Source organism: Papio anubis, chromosome 16 (assembly GCF_008728515.1).
Source record: "Papio anubis isolate 15944 chromosome 16, Panubis1.0, whole genome shotgun sequence".
Lineage (NCBI taxonomy): Eukaryota > Metazoa > Chordata > Mammalia > Primates > Cercopithecidae > Papio > Papio anubis.
This window is the reverse complement of record NC_044991.1, coordinates 19857389-19869766: the sequence shown is the minus strand read 5'-3', so window position 1 is coordinate 19869766 and position 12378 is coordinate 19857389. Positions and strand designations below refer to the sequence as shown.

At 40.5% G+C, this 12378-nt stretch overlaps 1 protein-coding gene across 4 annotated transcripts in view; it reads left to right on the top strand.

Annotated features, from left to right (window-relative positions):
* The window catches only part of OSBP2 (oxysterol binding protein 2), a 221023-nt gene that overhangs the window by 158846 nt on the left and 49799 nt on the right, over window positions 1–12378 (top strand). The window lies entirely within an intron of this gene.

Genomic DNA, 12378 nt, shown 5'->3' with positions numbered 1-12378 from the left:
GCTTTCAACATGAGTTCCTCACTAAGCTTACTGATTTTTAGCTTTTGATTTAAAGTGAGAGCCTTGCAACTCTTTCTTTCACCTGAACACTTCGAGGCCTTTGTATGGTTATTAACTGGCCTAATTTCAATAATGCTGTGTCTCAGGAAATAGGGAGGCTCAAGGAGAAGGAGAGAGATGGGGGAATGGCTGGTCAGTGGAACAGTCAGAACACATACAACATTTATTAAGTCTGCCATCTTATATGGATGTGGTTTGTTGCACTCTAGCAATTACAACTGTAACATCAAAGATCCCTGATAACAGATCATCATAACAGATATAATAATGAAAAAGTTTAGCTGGGTGCAGTGACTCACGCCTGCAATCCCAGTACTTTGGGAGGCCAAGGCGGGCGGATCACCTGAGATCAGGAGTCTGCAACCAGTATGGCCAACATGGTGAAACCCCGTCTCTATGAAAAATACAAAAACTTAGCCAGGCATGGTGGTGGGTGCCTGTAATCCCAGCTACTTGGAAGGCTGAGGCAGGAGAATTGCTTGATCCTGGGAGGTGGAGGTTGCAGTGAGCTGAGATCACGCCATTGCACTCCAGCCTGGGCTACAAGAGTGAGACTGCATCTCAAAAAAAAAAAAAAAAAAAAAAAAAGGTGGGAGTAGGGGGCAGCCGGGCACGGTGGCTCACACCCGTAATCCCAACACTTTGGAAGGCCGAGGTGGGCAGATCACAAGGTCAGGAGTTCGAGACCAGCCTGGCCAATGTGGTTAAACCCTGTCTCTACCAAAAACACAAGAATTAGCCAGGTGTGGTGGCGCGTGCCTGTAATCCCAGCTACTCGGAAGGCTGAGGCAGAAGAATTGCTTGACCCAGGAGGCGGAGGTTGCAGTGAGCTGAGATCATGCCACTGCATTCCAGCCTGGGTGACAGAGCGAGACTCTTTCAGGAAAAAGAAAAGAAAAGGCAGTATTTGCAAAGCACAATAAAAGAGGTATGCCTGTATACTGCCTTTATCCATTTACCAGTTAATGGACGTTAACTTTGGGCCCATAATGAATAATGCTGCTATGAACATTCATGTGTGAGTTTTTGTGTGGATATATGTTTTCATTTTTCTTGGGTGTATACCTATGAGTGGGATTGCTGGGTTATATAATGACTGCCAAACTGTTTTCTAACGTGATTGTACCATTTTATTTTTTATTTTATTTTACGTTATTTTTTTGAGACAGGGTCTCACTCTGTCACCCAGCTGGAGTGCAGTGGTGCGATCTTGCCACACTGCAACCTCTGCCTCCTGAGTTCAAGAAATTTTCCTGCCTCAGCCTTTCGTGTAGCTGAGATTACAGGCATGCACCACCATGCCTGGCCAATTTTTGTATTTTTAGTAGGGATGGGGTCTCACTATATTGGCCAGGCAGGCTGGTCTCAAACTCCTGACCTCAAGTGATCCACCCGCCTTGGCCTCCCGAAGTGCTGGGATTACAGATGTGAGACACCGCACCCAGCCTGATTGTACCATTTTGCATTTCCACAGTATGAGAGTTTCAATTTTTCCACATTCTTACCAATATTTGTTATTTTCTACTCTTTTGATAATGGCCGTCCTAGTAGGTGGGAAATGCTAGTATCTCACTGTGGAGTTTTTTTTAATCCCCTTCCCTCCTCTCACTCTGGTTTTGATTTACATTTCCCTAATAAATAATGATGCTGAGCATTTTTTCGTGTGTTTATTGACCAAAGAAGATATCTGTGTATCTACTTTGGAAAAATGTCTGTTCAAATACCATTTTTAAGTTTGGTTATCTTTTATTGATGTTTCATCATTGAACCAACATTCATTTCTGGAAGAAACGTCACTTGATATGTGTTACACTTTTTATGTATTGCTGGATTCAATTTGCTAATACTTTTCTGAGTATTTTTGTGTCTTTGTTCATGCGGTATATTGGTCTGTTTTCTTTTTTTGTGATCTTTGTCTGGTTCTGGTCCTTTGTCTGTGTAGAATTGATATTATTTCACTCTTAAATTTTTCTTTTTTCTTTTTCTTTCTTTTTTTTTTTTTTTTGAGATGGAGTCTTTCTCTGTCACCCTGGCTGGAGTACAGTAGCTCAATCTTGGCTCACTGCAACCTCCACCTCCCGGGTTCAAACAGTCCTCCTGCCTCAGCCTGCTAAGTAGCTGAGATTACAGGCACCTACCACTACACCTGGATAATTTTTGTATTTTTAGTAGAGATGAGGTTTCACTTTGTTGGCCAGGCTGGTCTCAAACTCCTGACCTCAGGTGATCTGCTCACCTCGGCCTTCCAAAGTGCTGGAATTACAGGCCTGAGGCATCTGCACCCAGCCTCATTCTTTTTTCTTTTTTCCTGAGATGGAGTCTTGCTCTTTGCCCAGGCTGGAGTGTAGTGGCATGACCTCAGCTCACTGGAAGCTCTACCTCCCAGGTTCAAGCAATTCTCCTGACTCAGACTCCCAAGCAGCTGGGACTACAGGTGCCCACCACCACGCCTGGCTAATTTTTATATTTTTAGGAGAGATGGGATTTTACCATGTTGGCCAGGCTGGTCTCAAACTCCTGACCTCATGATCTGCCCACCACGGCTTCCCAAAGTGCTGAGATTACAGGTGTGAGCCCCCGTGCCCAGCCTATTTCTCAAATATTTGGTAGACTTCTTCACCAAAGCCTTCTGAGCCCTGAGTTTTCTTTGTTGTAAGATTTTAAACTATAGAATCAATTTCACTAATAGACTCCTCAGGTTATTTTTTTGTGAGTGAGTTTTGGTATGTTTGTATTTCAAGGATTTATTTCATCTAAGTTGTCAAGTTTGTGAGCAAAAAGTTGTTCATGATATTTCCTTGTTGTTCTTTGTCTGTGAGATCTGTAATGATTTCCCCTCTTTCATTGCTGATATTAGTCATTTGTGTCATTCTTTTTTCTTCCTCAATCTGGCAAGAGGTTTATAGATTTTATTGATATTTTCAAAGAATTGAATTTTTGTTTGATTTTTATCTACTGTTTTCCTTATATATTCTTTTAAAACATATACTGTAGATACCCTATGAAAAGTAAATAGAATTATGGTATACATACTGTTTTGCTCCTTGATCTTTTTCACTGACTATGTCTTAAAGACTTTTTCCATATTAGTACACAGAGGTCCATTAGATTCCCTAACAGCTACATAATATTCTGTTATATTCATGTTTCATAGTTTAAATAACCAGTATCTTTTTGAAGGGCATTTAGGATGTTTCCAGATGTTTTGCTGTTGCAAATAGTGCTTTTAGGATGTTTCATTCTAAAAAGTATCCTAAAAGCTATTGCAAACAGTGCTGAATGTTTCCATCCCAAAAACTATCCTAAAAGCTATTGCAAACAGTGCTGGAATGTACATTTGTATATATCAATATTTGGTCATGTGTATATCTGCATGTCTGTAGGAGAAATAACTAGAACTGGATCAGTAAATGGTTGTCCTTTTTTTTTCTTTTTAAATAAACCTTATTATTGAATTTGAATACAACAAAATGAACTGATTTTAACTGTTCTTTGAGTTTTGACATGTATATACCTGTGTAGCCACCACCCTAAAAAAGATATAGAACATTTTAATCATCCCCCAAAAGTTTTCTGTTACCTCTTTGCAGTTCATATCCCCCAACATCTTGCTTTAGATAGCAACTGATCTTTGTGCACTATAGTTTTACTTGTTCCAGAATTCCATTGTATGAAATCAAACAATAGGACGTGTGCCCTCTTTCATTCAGTATCATGTTTTTGAGGTTCATCCATGTTATGTGAATATGTAATTTGTTCATTTTTATTTTTATTTTTTATTTTATTTTTTTGAGACGGAGTCTTGCTCTGTCGCCCAGGCTGGAGTGCAGTGGCGCGATCTCGGCTCACTGCAAGCTCCGCCTCCCGGGTTTACGCCATTCTCCTGCCTCAGCCTCCCGAGTAGCTGGGACTACAGGCGTCCGCCACCTCGCCCGGCTAGTTTTTTGTATTTTTTAGTAGAGACGGGGTTTCACCGTGTTAGCCAAGATGGTCTCGGCCTCCCAAAGTGCTGGGATTACAGGCTTGAGCCACCGCGCCCGGCCCATTTTTATTGCTAACTCGTTTTCCATAGTGTGAATATACCACAATTTTTCATCTGTTAATGGATGTTTGAGTTGTTTCAGTTTGGGGCTGCTATGAGCCATAAAACTCCTGTTAACATTTAAAATGCATATATTTTCATGGACATATGTTTTCATTTCTCTTAGGTATATCTAGAAGTGGAATTATGGGTCATATTGTAAGTGTATATTTATCCTTATAAGAAATTGCCAGCTGGGTGCAGTGGCTCGTGCCTGTAATCCTAGTACTTTGGGAGGCCAAGGCAGGGGAATCACTTGAGGCCAAGATTTTGAGACCAGCCTGGGCAACCTAACAATACTCCATCTCTACAAAAAAATGTAAAAATTAGCCAGGCATGGTGGTGCACGCCTGTAGTCCTAGCTACTCAGGAGGCTGAGGTGGGAGGATTGCTTGAGCCCAAGGAGATCAAGACTGTAGTGAGCTATGATCATGCCACTGCACTTCAGCCTGGGCAACAGAGTGAGACCCTATCTCAAAAAAAGAAAAGAAATAATTTAAAGAAAAGAAAAAAGAAACTGCCACACTTTGTTTTCCAAAGTGATTGTACCATTTTACATCCCCACCAGCAAGGTATGAGAATTCCGTTGTCCCGCATCCAGCCAACCTGGTATTGTTAGTCTTTTTAAGTTCACATCTTGCTGTAGGCATCTAATGGTATCTCATTATGGTTTTAATTTATATTTCTCTAGTTACTAATGATATTGAGCATCTTTTCATGTTCTTATTGGTCATTTATGTATCTTCTTTTGTAAAACACCTTTTCAGATATTTTGCTTATAGGAGGGTGATGTTTGCCTTATGCATTTGTAGTTTTCTACATATTGTGAATACAAGTTGTCAGGAACATATATTGGGAAAAATTTCTCCTGTGGTTTACCTTTTCGTTTTTTAATGGTATCTTTCTGAGATCATAGGATTTTAATTTTGATGAAATCTACTTATCAGATATTTCTATTACAATTAGTGCTTTTTGTGTTCTAAGAAATTTTTGCCTACCTAAAGATAGTGCTATGTTTTCTTCTAGATGCTTTATAGTTTTAACCTTTACATCTAGGTTAATGTTCCATTTTGAATTAGTTTTTGTGTATGGGGTGACATAGTTGTCAAGGTTACTTTTTGCCATATATATATTTAGTTGTTCAAGTACTACTTTTTTTTTAAATGAAGCTTCTTCCTCATTGACTTACCTTGACAGCTTTATTGAAATTCAGTTCATCAGGCCGGGCACAGTGGCTCACACTTGTAATCACAGCACTCTGGGAGGCTGAGGCGGGTGGATCATTTGAGTTCAGGAGTTCAAGACCAGCCTAGCCAACATGGTGAAACCCCGTCTCTACTAAAAATACACAAAAAGATTAGCTGGGTGTAGTGCTGTGCGCCTGTAGTCCCAGCTACTCAGGAGGCTGAGACAGGAGAATCGCTTAAAACCCAGGAGGCAGAGGTGGCAGTGAGCTGAGATCGCACCACTGCACTCCAGCCTGGGTGACAGAGCTAGACTCTGTCTAAAAAAAAAAAAAAAAAAAAAAATGCAGTTGATCACATATGTGCAGGTCTATTTCTGAACTCTGCTATGTTCCATTATAAGTCCATACTTACACCAATACTACACTGCCTTGATTATTTTAGTTGTATGGTAAATCATGTTAGTAGGTAATTTAAGTCCTCCAGCTTTGGTCTTGTTTTCCAAAACTGTTTTGGCTATTCTTCATCCTTTGATTATCTATATAATTTTTTTTTCTTTGAGACAGCATCTCACTCTGTCATCCAGGCTGGAGTACAGTGACATGATCTCGGCTCACTGCAACCTCTGCCTCCTGGGTTCAAGCGATTCTCCTGCCTTAGCCTCCCAAGTAACTAGGATTGCAGGCACGTGCCATCATGCCTGGCTAATTTTGTATTTTTAATAGAGGCAGGGTTTCACCATGTTGGCCATGCTGGTCTTGAACTCCTGATCTCAAGTGATCCACCCACCTGGGCCTCCCAAAGTGCTGGGATTACAGGCATGAGGCACTGCACCTGGCCTGATTTTTCTATATAAATTTTAGAATTGGCTTGTCAATTTCAACAAAAAGTCTCCTGGGTTACTGAATGGGATTGCATTGAATCTATACATTAATATGTGGAGAATTGATATTTTAACAGTATTTAAGTTTCCAACCCATGAACTTGGTATATCTCTCCATTTATTTAGGTCTTTAATTTATCTTAGCCATGTGTTGCCTTTCACATATTTTGTTAAACTTATTTGTATTTACGGCTTTTGATGTCATTTTAAATGGTATTATTTTTATTTTTTATTATTGTTTTTTGAGACAGAGTCTCGCTGTGTTGCCCAGACTGGAGTGCAGTGGCGTGATCTCAGCTCACTGCAACTTCCTCCTCCCGGGTTCATGTAATTCTCCTGCCTCAGCCTCCTGAGTAGCTGGAATTACAGGCACACGCCACCATGCATGGCTAATTTTTGGTTTTTTTTGTTTTTTGTTTTTTGTTTTTTTAGTAGAGATGGGGTTTCATTGTGTTGGCCAGGCTTGTCTCAAGCTCCTGACCTCAAATAATCCGCCCAAAGTGCTGGGATTACAGGCATGAGCCACCGCACCTGGCCCAAATGGTATTACTTTTAAATGTTATTTTCCAGTTGTTCATTGCTAGTATTTTAGAAAAATGATTGTTATATATTGACCTTTTATTCCACAGTCTTTCTAAATTCACATTTTAGTTCAAGTGGCTTTTCTTTAGATTCCTTTAGGACTTTCTAACACAATGTGATCATGTTATCTGTAAGTAAAAGCTTTTTCATTTCTTCTTTTCTAACCCGTATGCTTTTGGTTTATTTTTCTTGCCTTATTGCACTGACTGGAACTTCTAGTATAATGTTGAGTAGAAGTAATAAGAGCAGACATGCCTTACTCTTGGTTTTAGGAATAGGGAAAAATTATTTTAGAGAAAATAGTTCAACTTTTCGTCATGAAGTATGATAACCGTAAGATTTTTATAGACACCTTTTATAATGGTGAGGAAGTTCCTCCTTCTTCCTAGTTTTCTGTTTTTATCATGAATGCTTATTAAATTTTTAAAATGCATTTTTAGTATTTCTGTTTTTTAAATAATCTTACAGCCAGAAACTTTTTCAGTATTTATTGAATTTACATTTTTCTTAATACCATTAATATGAGTTGTATTTCAAATACCTTGCATGCCTGAGATAAACTCCACTTGTTCATAATGTGTTACCTTTTTTGCTGAATTCTGTTTGCTAATATTTTGTCAAGGAAGTTTGCATCCATATTCATAAGGGTTTGGGGGCTTGTAGTTTTCTGGTGATGTCCTGCTTTTGCTTTCAGTGTAATATTGGCCTCATAAGATGATTGTGAATTGTTTCTACCCCCTATTTTCTGAAAAACTTTGGGTAAGAATTATATTATTTCTTCCTTAAACATTTGGTAGAACTTGCCAGTGGAACCATTTGGACCTGAGTTTTCTCTGAGAAAAAGGTTTTTAAATTGAGTTTCTTTATAAAGGGCTTATCTGATTTTTATTTCTTGTGTCATTTTTGGTAATTTGTTCTTTCAAGGAATTTTCCATTTAATCAAATGTTGAATTTATTGGTGTAACTTTTTTCATAATATCCTTATATCCTTTAATGTCAACAAGATCAATAAAAATGTTCCTTCTTTCATTTCTGTCACTGATAATTTGTATTTTATTTCTTGACTGTCCTAGCTAGAGGTTTATCAATTTTATTGATCTTTTCTTGTTTTTTTTTTATTTTTAATTATTTTTTTTTATTTTTGAGACAGAGTCTCATTCTGTTGCTCAGGCTGGAGTGCAGTGGCACGATCTCAGCTCACTGCAAGCTCCGCCTCCCAGGTTCACACCATTCTCCTGCCTCAGCCTCCTGAGTAGCTGGTACTACAGGTGCCCTGCACGCCTGGCTAATTTTTCTGTATTTTTAGTAGAGACGGGGTTTCACCTTGTTAGCCAGGATGGTTTCGATCTCCTCACCTCATGATCCACCCGTCTCAGCCTCCCAAAGTGCTGGGATTACAGGCGTGAGCCACCGTGCCCTGCTGCGCCCCGCCTAGATCTTTTCGAAGAAAAGCTTCTCAAAGTATTTAGTTTAACTTTTTAAATTCTGTTTTCATTTTGATTTCTGCTTTTATCTCTATTCTACTCAGTTTGAATATAATTTACTTCTCTTTTTCTAGCTTCCTAATGTAGGGGCTTGGATTATTAATTTTAAATCTTTATTTTCCAAAAATAAATAAATAAAGCTATGAATTTTCCTCCAAGCACTACCTTAGCTTCATTTGACACATTTTGATATGTTGTATTTTTTTATCTTTCATTTCAGAATGTTTTCTAATTTCCAGTTATTCGACCCATTGGCTATTGAAAAGTGTCTGGTTTAATTTCCATATATTCGGGGTTTTTTCCAGATATATTTTTGTTATTGTTGTCTAATGGTACTTCTTTCATGTCCAGAGGAGATACTCTTTATCGTTTAAAATTTGAGAGTTGGTTTATGGCCCAGCATACATTCTATGTTGGTGAATGTTTCATGTATCTTTGAAAAGAATGTGTGTATTCTGCCATTGTAGGATGTAGAGTTCTGTAAATGTCAATTAGGTCAATTCAGTTGATAAAGGAGACTTGAAGATTTAAGTGTTCTATATCCATACTAGTTTTGTCTACTTCTATCAACTATGTTGTGTTGTAGTATTGAAACCCCTAACTATAATGTTAGATTTGTCTTTTTCCTTTTATTTCTGTTTTTGCTTCATGTACCTTTAAACTCTGTCACGAGGCACGTGCACATTGAGGGGTTTGCGTCATCTTGATGAACTGACTCTTTTGTCATAGTGAAATTTTAAATCTTATTTTCTAAAAATAAATTTTATCCCTGTCCAAAAGTTTGCTTTCTAAAGTTAATAAGGCCACTCCAGCTCTCCTGTGATTGCTGTTTGCATGGTGTTTCTTTTCTCAGTCTTTTACTTTTACCCCATTTGTATCACTATATTTAAAGCGTATTTCTTGCAGAAAACATATGATTGGTTATTTTATCTATTTTTTAATATTTAAAGGAGTTTTATTCTTGTTAACATATAATGAATCTTGCTTTTTTTATCCAGTCTGATAAAGTCTCTGACTTTTAATTGAAGTGCTAAGATGATTTTAATTTAATGTAATTATTAAATCTATTTTGCTGTTTTGTCTCATCTACTTTTCATTTTTTTCCTCCATTCCCGTTGTTTTCAGTATTCAATTTTCTCTCTTCTATTAGCTCATAAGCTATTCACCTCTTTTTTTTTTTTTTTTTTTTTTTTTGAGACAGTCTTGCTCTGTCACCCAGGCTGGAGTGCAATGGTGCAATCTCAGCTCCGCCTCCTGGGGGTTCAAGCGATTCTCCTGCCTCAGCCTCCCGAGTAGCTGAGATTACAGGTGCATGCCACCATGCCTGGCTAATTTTTTGTATTTTTAGTAGAGACGGGGTTTCACCATGTTAGCCAGGATTGTCTCGATCTCCTGACCTCATCATCCACTCGCCTTGGCCTCCCAAAGTGCAGGGATTACAGGTGTGAGCCACTGTGCCCGGCCTCACTTCTCTTTTCTTAGTGGTTGCTGTAGGGTTTACAGTATGCATTTTTAACTTACAGCAGTCTCCTTCCAAATAATTCACCACTTCAGCTGAACCCTAAGAAACTTAACAACAGTGTACTTCTGTTGTCTGTGCTGTGTCCTGTTTTGCTGTGTCATTGTGTGTACTGTGTCCTGTTTTAACTGTGATGGATGTAACTCTACAATACATTTTTTCTTTATACAGTTTTTTTTTTAATTTATTTTTTTGAGGCAGGGTCTCACTCTTGCCCAGGTTGGAGTGCAGTGGCATGATCTTGGTTCACTGCAACCTCCGCCTCCCAGATTCAAGTGATTCTTCTGCCTCAGCCTCCCAAGTAGCTGGAATTACAGGCACGCATCACCATGCCCAGATAATTTTTGAATTTTTAGTAGAGATGGGATTTCACCATGTTGGCCAGGATGACCTCAAACTCCTGACCTCAGGTAATCCACCTGCCTCAGCCTCCCAAAGTGCTGGGATTACAGGTGTGAGCCAACACACCCACCCTATATGGTTATCTTTAAGTAACATTTAAAGTGAAAAAAAAAACCAGCATCTTTTATATTTACTCACGTATTTATCTTTCTCTCTTCTTGCCTTTGTCTAGATTTGAGCCTTTATTTGGTATCCTTTTCTTTCAGCTTGAAGAACTTCCTTTAACACCTCTTATGGAGTAAGTGTGCTAGTCTGTTCTCACGCTGCTGATAAGGACATACCCAAGACTGGGTAATTTATAAAGGAAAGAGGTTTAGTTGACTCACAGTTCAGCATGGCTGGGGAGGCCTCAGGAAACTTACAATCATGGTGGAAGGGGAAGCAAACATGTCCTTCTTCACATAGCAGCAGCAAGGAGAAGAGCAGAGCGAAGTTGGGTGAAAGCCCATTATAAAACCATCAGATCTCGTGGGAACTATCACGAGAACAGGATGGGGGAAACTGCTTGCATTATTCAATTATCTCCACCTGGTCCCTCCCACTACATGTGGGGATTATGGGAACTACAATTCAGGATGAGATGTGGGTGGGGACACAGCCAAACCATATCAGTAGGTCAGCTGGCAACAAATTCTCACAGGTTTTACTTGTCTGAAAATGTCTTCTTCCCCTTCATTTTGGAAGGGGCTTCTAACAGGCTATATAGTTCTAGGCTTTTTTCTTTCAGAGAGTGAAGATGCTGTTCCTTTGTCTTTTGGCTTACACGCCCTACTGCCCTTGCCCATTCCTTCTCAGAATCCCAGAGCGAAAGGTGCGCACCAGATGACCAAGGGCCGGCACCTTTACCTCACAGAACCTCAGCACCCTTGATGTTAAAGGAGGCCAGAAGGAGAGCCCACAGCACAGGAGTGTGGTTACCCCAGGGGGACTGTCTTGCCAAATACTTAATGAACAGTAAAGTGACTCTGTGCTGTCAGCAAGAATGGTAGCTGTTGCTGGTGCTGCGCAGGTCTCTGTCTTCAAGATTGCTCTAAGAAAAGGGGCCTTTTATTCCAAGGCTCCAAGGCCCTCTGGTCCTAAGCAGCCTTTGAAATTCCTCAGCATAGCCCTTCAAAGCCTCATGGCCCTCACTACATGCTAATCAGAGCTTGTCTCTTCTAGCGCTAGTAGGCCTGGGGCAAGGACACCAGAAAGTTCACAGCCATAGGGTGACCTATTTAAGAGGAGGCCCATCCAGGCCATTATCGAGTTAATCTGAAATAGGTCTTAGGTGGAAACTTGGCCCAGAGTTGCTGGACCTCTGCAGACTGGTTGTAATTCAAGCCTGCCTGACTAGGAGAGTTCAGATTTTGCCAGGTCATTTTCAGCCATCATAGACTGGCGCAAGGCGTGCTACAGGTGTCCAGGTTTCTTCCTCATCCCTGTAGGCTGTATGAGGGGCCCCTGGGGAGTTGAGAGGAAGGTCCCAGCCAGGCTCTGGGGACCTGGCATTGCTTGAGCTTTGAGGAGCCTCCTGTGGGCTGAGGATCAGCCAAGCTGAGCAATGGGGTCCTGAGAACTGGGGTAGAGAATCCGCTGGCATGGCCTGAGGTGGGCAGGTGGCCCTACTCAGCCCCGCTCTGATGCGATCTCTTTTCCCTTTTTTTTTTTTTTTTTGGAGACGGAGTCTTACCTGCTTCAGGCTGGGAGTGCAGTGGCCGATCTCGCTCACTGCAGGCCTCGCCTCCCAGGTCGATCTTCCTTGTTCAGCTCTCCGAGGAAGCATGGCGCTTCTCCGTTCGCTTGATGAGACAGGATTTCACCAGCAGCCAGGGATGGTTCCTGATCTCCTGATCTCGTGGATCCGTCTGTTGTCTCGCCTCCCAGTTATCATAGTTTGTCACCCATACCGTCTTTTCTTCTTGTCTCTACCCTCATAATCTTCACCCCTCCATCTCTCCATTTCTGCCCCTTTTCCCTCCCTTGGCTTCACTGTGGCCTATCACCTCCACTATGCCTCCACACCAGAAGGTTCCTGAATCAGAATGTTCTGCCCGAGCACCAGCTCCTAGCCACTAGTCACTGAGACTTGGCAGTTGGAAACAGAGCCCTCCTTTTTTTTTCTTTTCTTTTTTTTTTTTTTTGGAGACAGGGTCTTGCTCTGTAGCCCAGGTTGGAGTGCAGTGGTGTGATGTCAGCTCACT